Raw genomic sequence first — 13,052 nt, 5'->3', positions numbered from 1 at the left:
TGTTATTTTACTATGAACTCTAGGGCTGTTTGTGACACTTATAGGAATAGCTCAATGGATTGATCGGAAAGAATAACTTTGAGGTGGTTTCGTACCCTACAAGCAATTTCATCTTATGTTCTCCGCGATAGGAACTTTGCAGTGACTTTTGTCGCACGTAGGGGGATTGCCATATGATCTAATTATGTTATCATTATTGAGAGAACTTGCACTAGTGAAAGTATGAACCCTAGGCCTTGTTTCTTAGCATTGCAATACCGTTTTCTCTCACTTTTGTTACTAGTTACCTTTCTGTTTTTATATTTTTAGATTACAAAAACCTATATCTACCATCCATATTACACTTGTATCACCATCTCTTCGCCGAACTAGTGCACCTATACAATTTACCATTGTATTGGATGTGTTGGGGACACAAGAGACTCTTTGATATTTTGTTGCAGGGTTGTTTGAGAGAGACCATCTTCATCCTATGCCTCCCATGGATTGATAAACCTTAGGTCATCCACTTGAGGGAAATTTGCTATTGTCCTACAAAACTATGTGCTTGGAGGCACAACACGAGTCTACAAGAAGAAGGTTTCGTAGTAGACATCACTTCCACCCAAAGGTGTCTTGGCGTCTTGTATTCATCAAGCATCGTTCTTTCCAGCTCAATAAGAGCCCGGTTCTTCCTCTGAACAACTACATTTTGTTGAGTTGTGTACATAACCGACAACTCATGTGAAATGCCTTCTTCGTCAAGAAAGGTATCCATATTGGCGTTCTTGAACTCCGTTCCATTATCAGTTCGAACCATCTTGATCTTCACTTCAAATTGATTTTGGGCTTTCTTAGCGAAGTTCTTGAAGATCTTTTGAACCTGCGACTTGTCATCAAGAAATAACACCCAAGTAAATTTGGAAAAATCATCAACAATGACCAAACCAAAAGAGTTACCTCCAAGTCTCTTATAAGCATTGGGACCAAAAAGATCCAAGTGAAGTAGCTCAAATGGTATTCTCATGGTCATGATGTTCTTCATGGGATGACTTCCTCCAATGTGTTTTCCTGCTTGGCAAGCACTACAAGTCTATCCTTATCAAATATAACATCTTTAACATCAAGTATATGATCACCTTTAATGAGTTTATCAAGATTTCGCATGCCAACATGTCCTAACCTTCTATGACATAACCAACATTTAGAATATTTAGCAATTAAACAAGTACAAGGTTGGGTTCTCTTAGTGAAATCAACAATGTATAGATCACCTCTACGAATGCCGGCAAAGACTATATTATGATTATCTCGACGAAACACTTGCCAATCTACTTTGGTAAATAGAACATTGAAAGCAAAACTGGCTAGTCTAGTCTAGATACGGAAATAAGATTGTAACCAAGAGATTCAACAAGCATAACATTTTGAATAGGGCTATCATTGGATATGGCCACCTTACCAAGGCCAAGTACCTTACCCTTGGAATTGTCTCCAAAAGTCACATACTTGCGTGGACCGTCATTTTTGGCAAGCTCACAGAACATGTCTTTATCTCCGTTCATGTGATCGGTACATCCACTATCAAGAATCCACTCTCTTCCTCCGAATATGTAATTCTGAAGATTCGCCATGAGACTAAGATTCCTCATAGTCTTCTCACATTCGATGTCAAATTCTTCATCCCCGTCATACTAGTCATGCTCAATATCTTCGTCGTCGTCATGTGTGTAGTCATCACCTAGTTCAAGTGATTCATTAGATTTATGACCATGAAAAAGTGCAAGTTTGTGAATTCTAATTGTTTCCGTGATGATGCTATGCTACTAATGGTTCCAACATCACCCTTGGCACGCATAAGGTCACGGACCTCAAATAGACATTCATCAAACTTGGGATCACTGGGCTTCATCTTGTGAAAAGCAATGGACTTTTGAAGAATTTCATTTAGATTTTTCAAAGAATAATTTGGAAAGTGTTCCTCAAGATAATTACATATAGTCTATGTGCATTCAAAGTTTTGCAAGCAAACAAGCACATTTCTAGGCAATCCTCTAATGATAAGATTAACCGTTCAAAGATTGTGAACCATGTCAAGATACTCGTCAGGGGTAGCATACAAAGGATCAATGGGAGGCACAAAGGGCTGAGAATATACTTGCTCAAATTATATTCATTGAAGATCTCAAGCATTTCATTTTTCCAAGAACCATAAAACTCCACATCAAGAATAGGCAGTCTATGTCTAATACTCGCGAACGTAGACTCGTCCATCTTCCTCCAATGGTGATAAAACCAAAGAAATGGAGACCAATGCTCTGATACCAATTGAAAGGATCGAAAAGAGGGTGTAGAGGGGGTGATTTTAGTTTCTTCAAGTTAAAGTGGAGTTTAGCACATGTTAATGGGCACACAATACATTTTACACAAGCATAGCAAGAGTAAAAGTGGCAGTTTTTAGTTTCTTCAAGTTAAGGTTGAGTTTGGCACATGTTAACGGGCACACAATATATTTTACACAAGCATAGCAAGAGTATGATCAGCAGAAAGAGTAAACCATACAAGTGCAATAATGTAAAGGGATGGGATTGGAGTGTGCAAACACAATGGAGACGCGGAGAATTTTTGTCGTGGTTCCGATGGGTTGTGCTATCATACATCCACGTTGATGGAGACTTCAACCCATGAAGGGTAACGGTTGCATGAGTCCACAGAGGGCTCAACCCATGAAGGGTCCATGAAGAAGAAACCTTGTCATGGCCATCACCCACAAAGGACTTGCCTCACTCGGGTAGATCTTCACGAAGTAGGCAATCTCCTTGCCCTTACAAACTTCTTGGTTCAACTCCACATCTTGTTGGAGGCTCTCAAGCAACACCTAACCAATCTAGGAGACACCACTCTCCAAAAGATAATAGACGATGTCACTACACCACAACACTTAATTGGGCGCAATTAACTGCCGGGAGAAATACCTGAATAAGGGCAAAAAATCTGCCGGGAAGCTTGTTACTGCCGGTAGAACTACTTCATGATAGAAAAACTGCCGGTAGAACTTGTATAACAAGGACACATTAACTGCCAGCAACCACATCCACCAAAGAGGGCACATTATCTGCCGGGAGAACAAAGCACGGCCCATTTTCTGCCGGGACCTGTCTTTGGCGCGAGACTGAAATAGTTTTGAGCCAAAGCGCGCCCTATCCAAGGAAAGCCCGCGAGATGCAAAATTTTTGGCACCCAACGAAGTACAGAAGGGATCCCAATCTCCCGATGCTCAAAACAAAGGTCCCAATCTCCCAAATCACCGTCTCCTCCAAGTGGATACCCAAATTGACTCGGCGTGCCCTCGCCGCCGCCGCCCCCGCCCCCAATCGGAGATACCCGCGCCGCCGCCGCCCCCAACCATAGATGCCCGCGCCACCATCGCCCCCAACCGTAGATGCCCGCGCCGCCGCCGCCCCCAATCGGAGATGCCCTCGCCGCCACCGCCACCCCTGTCTACGTTCTCAACCACCCCGACCACTGCTTCCGTCGTCCCCAACACCCTATTGCAGCACCGCCTAGCACCCAACTAATACAAATCTAAGCCGCAGGCACTCCAACGCCGACCACCGTTCTCCGCCCAACGCTCCATTGGCACCACCCTACTCTGCGAGCCCCCTCCTCCAAGCAGAACTTGACAAACAAGCACCAAGCAGGGCCGCCTCCTCTACGTCCTCTACCCAAGCAGCAGAGTGTTCGTCTCCTCCAGCGAGCAGCTCTGCCTCCTCAACATCCTAAATCTAGGCACCGCTGCCTCCTCTACTTTCCTACCCCAACCGAGAGCATTTGGTAGGTGAGATTTGTTTGCTAACTTCTATTATTATTCAGTGTAGCAGTTTTAGTCACGAGATGCAGTGTATTGACATGAAGCTTCGATTGGCGGAAAGCTGGCCAGATTTTCTGGTATATTATCTGTATTCTTTGGTAATTTGCTTCTCATAACTTGACCCAGTTCTCATTGATTGCCTGGTTTCTAGTGTGGTCTTTTACTTGCTCTGTTCATGTGGTTGCAAGACATTTAAACTGTTGGGCGCTATAACATGTATGTTCTTTCTTGCAATTGTCATTGCATCACTATAGGCGGCAATTTAGGTTGTTTTTTGTCTGGAAAACTGCAGAATATGTTCAGTAGGTAAAAACCCAAATGCACTTAAAACTGGCCAGATTCGGAGATCTTTTTACAAGTTCATGGATTACTGGTTTATGAATTTTCTGTATACAACCAAATTTTATGGTCCATGTATCCAGTATGTTAGACTTCCGTCCTGAATTTTTGTTTGTTAGGTTTACCCTGAACTTGTTTATGATGTTAGGGTGCATCATTATCTTGCTACTGTTAGTGGTCTACTGTGCATTTTTTACGTGATGTGCAACTTTTATACAGTATTTCCATTGTATAGCATTCTGCCTCTGTAAGAGTATAAGTAAATGCTCCTAACCTTATTCATGGAACTTTGTGTAACTATAGCACCTTTTCTGTTTTCCTCTAAAATAGATGTATATTTCAAGGAAGCAGATTCATAACTAAAATTGTGGTATTACAGGAAAAATCAGTTCTTGCAAAACATCAACAGGAGACAGGCACACTGATTGTTTAGGGTGGATGCTCTTAGGTACCAGGAGTATATCGTTACCTATGAAGCAAGGATGCTGACTGCATGCTCGTTGGTGGGTTCCTAAATTTTGTGGGTTGTGATATCCATGCACCTAAACATATGATGTTTTATTGTGGCATTCTTCTCTTACATGCAGTACTTTTGCCCACTCGGGCAATATCCCTTTTGTTATTCTCTATTGATGTAACTTTGGTTAGAGAACTTGGGAGATCTTGATAGAACTTGTACCACAAGTGGATCACCCTTTACACCAGCCTTTTAGAGTTGATGAGCTTCATAGAATTTGTAATATGATAGCCCAGACTTCTACACAAGTGGTTTACCCTTTTCACCAGCCTTTCAGAGTTGATTTTTGCAGTAGTTTTCAAAACATACTCTGCAAGTTGATGCCCCCATGTGTAAAAATTGCTATTTGGGTAATCAAGTCTTCCCAGTTCTCCATGAAGCCAAGCTTGCTCTTCCTTTTCTTTCTAAAATACCCAATGTACATACACTGTTTCTGTATTTTTTCACTCGCCTTTATCTATGTATCCTCCTATAATTTGTATGCTATTGGCCTTTTCCTATACGCAGTTGAATGAGTCATCACGTACTCTTTAGCTATTAAGGTATACCTGTCCATGCATCATTTGCAGCTTGTTTACCACTATATGTCGGAAACTGAGAATCATGAGGCTCTGATGCTGCTGGAGTGGGGATTTATGTTCAAACACACTAGTATGTATGTAATACTAATACTTCACATTGTTGTTTATGAAGTTTTTATAAAAAAAATATTCGCATGGAATCCGATGCTCCCTCCATTGTCATGGTTTTATATTTAGTTTCATTGTTTGTTGGCATTCCTTATTAATAAGCTAGTCCTTGTTGTAATTTCATGTATATTAAATTGAGTGCTTAAATTGTCCGTTGTTTCTCGGTAACCTATGAAATAGAGCAGACTTACAATATGAATAGTAGGCTTTCAGTTCCACGTGAAAATACAATTGGTGATTAACAAAAGTTCAAAGAAAGAATGCAAATCAATTATTGATATTTGCTCAAAGTCATTAAAAATCTGGGAGTTTCCAGGGAACACATATGGAACTGGGATATGAGGGTTTCTACAAGTTTTGGGCTTCATATTCCAACAAGTTCCAGTCAAAGCCAATTTCATGTTTCTGTTTTTTGTCAGCAGCTTGCTAATAATGCACATTTCTCTAAATTGCCAGTTACCTTTGAGTTGATACATTTTACTGTCTCGAGATTCGTGTGGCATTCCTGAACAATTTCCGTTGATCCAAATTCTCATCCCTCATGTTATGGGCCTCAAAGAGCGGCTGGAAGACTCATTTAAGGTATGTAACATCTTGAACATATTCTGCATTAATGATCTATCAATGTATTTGTTTTGTGTCAAGATCCACCATGCCAAATATTTGGTCATGTACAAAATTTTGCCTTGGCTTGGGTGGTTACAATATTTTTTTCTGTACAATCCTCTGGGTTTACAATTTTGTTTTGTGGATTATTTCTTTTGTACTAGGTTTTGACTCTTTCATATCAGATCTGAAAGTTTATTCATGAAATTAGTGCAATCTATTTCTTTGGTGCACTTGGACAAGCAAGCAACAATGTTACACATTCTTGTTTTGCCATATTTGCCAATAGAAGATTTTTGCATGTGAAGCGCAAATAATTTCTGCTTGATCTAATTATGTATGTAATAATCACTGCTTGTTGTTGTGATGAAGTGTTGCACATTTAGAAGAGTTTTATGCTGACAAGTTAAACTGCAGCACATCCAAATCTCTAATGTGTTGATTTATAATCTGAAACAATAGCACCATTTTTGAGTTTCTGATTTGATGCAGGTTTCTCAAAGATACACAAGTTGATGGAGGTTTGGAATATCGAGAACTTGCTGGAGGTTTTGAAGGTCTTCAAGTTGCTGGAGTGATTATATAATATGCCTTGTTTGTTGAACCTCCAGATTTTGGCAAGTTTTACACTGCTCATTTTGGTGGTCGTTTCAGCACACGAGCCATTGTATGCCTATTTTGGTTGTGTGGCACGATTTCTTTACCTTAAACATATGTACTTTGCCTTTTGAGGCACAATGTCATTATATATGTACGGTTCATGCATGCGTTAAAAGCATATGGTTTTGGTCTGTTTCTGTTATTGAATGAGGCCTTACATGTGATTTAATTGAACTGTATGTATAAGTTGTGTGATCTGTCATGACAGTTTTAACATAATGGTTGGATATTTAATCAGGATATATATTGTGCCCAGAATAGTTTAGATTGCTTGTTAGAAAGCATGTCATGGCATATTACCTGCCGGCTAAATGCACTTGTGCAGGCAGTGAAACTGCCGGTAAATTACAGTTGCTATGCCATGATGTGTCTGCGGGAGAAAATCAACTGCCAGCAGAAAAAATGGTCGGGGCAGAAAAACTGCCGGGGATTGTTTATCTGCCGGGACAACTAATCCCCGGTAGCCGTTGACGTGGTTGTTCTATCTGCCGGGAAAATCTCTCTCCTGGCAGTTTATCTGCCCTCTTAATTGTGTTCTCCCGGCAGATTTTATGCCATTGCATTGGTGTTGTGGTGTAGTGTGTGTTGATCATGAAATCCTTGCTCTTGTGCTTCAAATGATAGTCTCCCCAACACTCTGAAGGAAATATGCCCTAGAGGCAATAATAAAGTTATTATTTATTTCCTTATATCATGATAAATGTTTATTATTCATGCTAGAATTGTATTAACTGGAAACTTAGTACATGTGTGAATACATAGACAAACAGAGTGTCACTAGTATGCCTCTACTTGACTAGCTCATTAATCAAAGATGGTTAAGTTTCCTAACCATAGACATGAGTTATCATTTGATTAACGAGGTCACATCATTAGGAGAATGATGTGATTGACTTGACCCATTCCATTAGCTTAGCACTTGATCGTTTAGTTTACTGCTATTGCTTTCTTCATGACTTATACATGTTCCTATGACTATGAGGTTATGCAACTCCCTATTACCGGAGGAACACTTTGTGTGCTACCAAACATCACAACATAACTGGGTGATTATAAAGGTGCTCTTCAGGTGTCTCTGATGGTACTTGTTGAGTTGGAATAGATCAAGATTAGGATTTTTCACTCCGATTGTCGGAGAGGTATCTCTGGGCCCACTCGGTAATGCACATCACTATAAGCCTTGCAAGCATTGTAACTAATGAGTTAGTTGCGAGATAATGTATTACGGAACGAGTAAAGAGACTTGCCGGTAACGAGATTGAACTAGGTATTGAGATACCGACGATCGAATCTCGAGCAACTAACATACCGATGACAAAGGGAACAACATATGTTGTTATGCGGTTTGACCGATAAAGATCTTCGTAGAATATGTGGGAGCCAATATGAGCATCCAGGTTCTGCTATTGGTTATTGACCAAAGACATGTCTCAGTCATGTCTACATAGTTCTCGAACCCGTAGGGTCCGCACGCTTAAAGTTCGGTGATGATCAGTATTATGAGTTTTTTTATGTACCGAAGGTAGTTCGGAGTCCCGGATATGATCACAGACATAACGTGGAGTCTCAAAATGGTCGAGACGTAAAGATCGATATATTGGACGACTATATTCGGACACCAGAAGTGTTCCGGGTGGTTTCGGAGAAAACCAGAATGCCGAAGGGTTACCGGACCCCCCCCCCCGGAGAAATAGTGGGCCTTATGGGCCTTAGTGGAGAGAGAGAGAGGGCTGGCCTAGGGCAGGCCACGCGCCCCTCCCCCTCTGGTCCGAATTGGACTAGGAGAGGGGGGCACCCCCCTTTCCTTCTCCCTCTCCCCCTTCCTTTCCCCCTCCTATTAGGAGTAGGAAAGAGGGGAGTCCTACTCCTGCTAGGAGGAGGACTCTTCCTCCTGGCGTGCCTACAGGGGTCGCCCCCCCCCCCCTTGCTCCTTTATATACGGGGGCAGGGGCACCTCTAGACACAGAAGTTGATATGTTGATCTCTCCCAGCCATGTGCGGTGCCCCCCTCCACCATAATCCACCTCGATCATATCGTAGCGGTGCTTAGGCGAAGCCCTACGTCAGTAGCATCATCATCACCGTCATCACGTCGTCGTGCTGACGAAACTCTCCCGTGAAGCTCTGCTGGATCAGAGTTCGTGGGACGTCATCGAGCTGAACGTGTGCTGAACTCGGAGGTGTCGTGCGTTCGGTACTTGTATTGGTCGGATCGTGAAGACGTACGACTACATCAACCGCATTGTGCTAATGCTTCCGCTTTCGGTCTATGAGGGTACGTGGACACACTCTCCCCTCTTGTTACTATGCATCACCATGATCCTGTGTGTGCGCAGGGAATTTTTTGAATTTACTATGTTCCCAACAGTGGCATCAGGGCCTAATTTATGCGTAGATGTTATATGAACGAGTAGAACACAAGTGAGTTGTGGACGATACAAGTCATACTACTTACCAGCATGTCACACTTTGGTTCGGCGGTATTGTTGGATGAAGCGGCCCAGACCGACATTACGCGTACGCTTACGCGAGACTGGTTCTACCGACGTCCTTTGCACACAGGAGGCTAGCGGGTGTCAGTTTCTCCAACTTTAGTTGAACCGAGTGTGGCTACGCCCAGTCCTTGAGAAGGCTAAAACAGCACTAACTTGACAAACTATCATTGTGGTTTTGATGCGTAGGTAAGAACGGTTCTTGCTCAGCCCGTAGCAGCCACGTAAAACTTGCAACAACAAAGTAGAGGACATCTAACTTGTTTTTGCAGGGCATGTTGTGATGTGATATGGTCAAGACATGATGCTATATTTTATTGTATGAGATGATCATCTTTTGTAACCGAGTTATCGGCAACTGGCAGGAGCCATATGGTTGTCGCTTTATTGTATGCAATGCAATCGCCCTGTAATGGCTTTACTTTATCACTAAGCGGTAGCAATAGTCGTAGAAGCAATAATTGGCGAGACGACAATGATGCTACGATGGAGATCAAGGTGTCGCGCCGGTGACGATGGTGATCATGACGGTGCTTCGGAGATGGAGATCAGAAGCACAAGATGATGATGGCCATATCATATCACTTATATTGATTGCATTTAATGCTTATCTTTTATGCATATTATTTTGCTTAGATCGACGGTAGCATTATAAGATGATCTCTCACTAAATTTCAAGGTATAAGTGTTCTCCCTGAGTATGCACCGTTGCGAAAGTTCGTCGTGCCGAGACACCACGTGATGATCGGGTGTGATAAGCTCTACATTCACATACAACGGGTGCAAGCTAGTTTTGCACATGCAGAATACTCGGGTTAAACTTGACGAGCCTAGCATATGCAGATATGGCCTCGAAACACTAGAGACCGAAAGGTCAAGCGTGAATCATATAGAAGATATGATCAACATAATGATGTTCACCATTGAAAACTACTCCATCTCACGTGATGATCGGACATGGTTTAGTTGATATGGATCACATGATCACTTAGATGATTAGAGGGATGTCTATCTAAGTGGGAGTTCTTTAATAATTTGATTAACTGAACTTTAATTTATCATGAACTTAGTACCTGATAGTATTTTGCATGTCTATGTTGTTGTAGACAGAAGGCCCGTGTTGTTGTTCCATTGAATTTTAATGCGTTCCTTGAGAAAGCAAAGTTGAAAGATGATGGTAGCAATTACACGGACTGGGTCCGTAACTTCAGGATTATCCTCATTGCTGCACAGAAGAATTACGTCCTGGAAGCACGGCTAGGTGCCAAACCTGCTACAGGAGCAACACCAGATGTTATGAACGTCTGGCAGAGCAAAGCTGATGACTACTCGATAGTTCAGTGTGCCATGCTTTACGGCTTAGAACCGGGACTTCAACGATGTTTTGAACGTCATGGAGCATATGAGATGTTCCAGGAGTTGAAGTTAATATTTCGAGCAAATGCCCGGATTGAGAGATATGAAGTCTTGATACGTCTCCAACGTATCTATAATTTTTGATTGCTCCATGCTATTATATTATCTATTTTGGAAGTTAATGGGCTTATTTTTACACTTTTATATTATTTTTGGGACTAACCTATTAACCGGAGGTCCGGCCCAAATTGCTGTTTTTGCCTATTTTACTGTTTCATAGAAAAGGAATATCAAACGAAGTCGAAACATAATGAAACCTTCGGGGACGTGATTTTCTCAACAAACGTGATCCAGGAGACTTGGAGTGGGCGTCAAGAAACAATCGAGGAGGCCACGAGGCAGGGGGTGTGCCAACCCCCTGGGCGCGCCCTCCACCCTCGTGGGCCCCTCGTTGCTCCACCGACCTACTTCTTCCTCCTATATATATCCACGTACCCTGCAAACATCTAGGAGCACCACGAAAACCTAATTCCACCGCTGCAACCTTCTGTACCCAAGAGATCCCATCTTGGGGCCTTTTCCGGAGCTCCGACGGAGGGGGCATTGATCACGGAGGGCCTCTACATCAACTCCATGGCCTCTCCGGTGATGTGTGAGTAGTTTACTTCAGACCTTCAGGTCCATAGCTAGTAGCTAGATGGATTCTTCTCTCTCTTTCGATCTCAATACAAAGTTCTCCTCGATTCTCTTGGAGATCTATTCGATGTAATCTTCTTTTGCGGTGTGTTTGTCGAGATCCGATGAATTGTGGGTTTATGATCCAGATTATCTATGAACAATATTTGAATCTTCTCTGAATTCTTTTATGTATGATTGGTATATCTTTGCAAGTCTCTTCGAATTATCAGTTTGGTTTGGCCTACTAGATTGGTCTTTCTTGCAATGGGAGTAGTGCTTAGCTTTGGGTTCAATCTTGCGGTGCTCGATCCAAGTGACAGAAAGGGAACCGACACGTATTGTATTGTTGCCATCAAGGATAAAAAGATGGGGTTTACATCATATTGCATGAGTTTATCCCTCTACATCATGTCATCTTGCTGAAGGAAATATGCCCTAGAGGCAATAATAAAGTTATTATTTATTTCCTTATATCATGATAAATGTTTATTGTTCATGCTAGAATTGTATTAACCGGAAACATAATACATGTGTGAATACATAGACAAACAGAGTGTCACTAGTATGCCTCTACTTGACTAGCTCGTTAATCAAAGATGTTTATGTTTCCTAACCATGAACAAGGAGTTGTTATTTGATTAATGGGATCACATCATTAGGTGAATGATCTGATTGACATGACCCATTCCATTAGCTTAGCACCCGATCGTTTAGTATGTTGCTATTGCTTTCTTCATGACTTATACATGTTCCTATGACTATGAGATTATGCAACTCCCGTTTACCGGAGGAACACTTTGTGTGCTACCAAACGTCACAACATAAATGGGTGATTATAAAGGTGCTCTACAGGTGTCTCCAAAGGTACATGTTGTGTTGGCGTATTTCGAGATTAGGATTTGTCACTCCGATTGTCGGAGAGGTATCTCTGGGCCCTCTCGGTAATACACATCACATAAGCCTTGCAAGCATTGCAACTAATGAGTTAGTTGCGAGATGATGTATTACGGAACGAGTAAAGAGACTTGTCGGTAACGAGATTGAACTAGGTATTGAGATACCGATGATCGAATCTCAGGCAAGTAACATACCGATGAGAAAGGGAACAACGCATGTTGTTATGCGGTCTGACCAATAAAGATCTTCGTAGAATATGTAGGAGCAAATATGAGCATCCAGGTTCCGCTATTGGTTATTGACCGGAGACGTGTCTCGGTCATGTCTACATTGTTCTCGAACCCGTAGGGTCCGCACGCTTAAGGTTTCGATGACAGTTATATTATGAGTTTATGAGTTTTGATGTACCGAAGTTAGTTCGGAGTCCCGGATGTGATCACGGACATAACGAGGAGTCTCGAAATGGTCGAGACATAAAGATTGATATATTGGACGGCTATATTCGGACACCGGAAGTGTTCCGGGTGATTTCGGAGAAAACCGGAGAGCCAGAGGGTTACCGGAACCCCCCCCCCCCCCCGGAGAAGTAATGGGCCATATGGGCCTTAGTGGAGAGAGAGAGGGGCAGCCAAAGGTGGGCCGCGCGCCACCTCCCCCCTGGTCCGAATTGGACTAGGAGAGGGGGGCGGCGCCCCCCTTTCCCTCTCCCTCCCCACTTCTTTCCCCCTCCTAGTAGGAGTCCTACTCCTACTAGGAGGAGGACTCCTCCTTGGCGCGCCATAGAGGCCGGCCGGCCTCCTCCCCTTGATCCTTTATATACAGGGGCAGGGGGCACCCCATGACACACAAGTTGATCCACGTGATCATATTCTTAGCCGTGTGCGGTGCCCCCTTCCACCATAATCCTCGATAATATTGTAGCGGTGCTTAGGCGAAGCCCTGCGACGATAGTACATCAAGATCGTCAC

The 13,052-nt window shown here is 42.6% G+C and overlaps 1 long non-coding RNA gene across 3 annotated transcripts; it reads left to right on the top strand.

Annotated features, from left to right (window-relative positions):
• Positions 1–3,240: 3,240 nt before the first annotated feature.
• On the top strand, positions 3,241–6,835 carry LOC147971562 (uncharacterized). Of its 3 annotated transcripts, none has more exons than XR_015604757.1 (5): positions 3,241–3,948; positions 4,569–4,692; positions 5,276–5,361; positions 5,852–5,977; positions 6,494–6,835. It is a non-coding gene; the product is annotated as an uncharacterized LOC147971562 (long non-coding RNA). The 3 variants fall into 3 exon arrangements; XR_015604756.1 differs by having other exon boundaries at positions 3,242–3,927; XR_015604758.1 differs by having other exon boundaries at positions 3,245–3,817.
• The last annotated feature ends 6,217 nt before the right edge of the window (positions 6,836–13,052 follow it).

Source organism: Triticum urartu, chromosome 5A, assembly GCF_056163025.1.
Source record: "Triticum urartu cultivar PI428250 chromosome 5A, HENAU_Tu73, whole genome shotgun sequence".
Taxonomy (NCBI): domain Eukaryota; kingdom Viridiplantae; phylum Streptophyta; class Magnoliopsida; order Poales; family Poaceae; genus Triticum; species Triticum urartu.
Note: the sequence above shows the minus strand (reverse complement) of the source record. Positions and strands in the feature narration are given on the sequence as shown.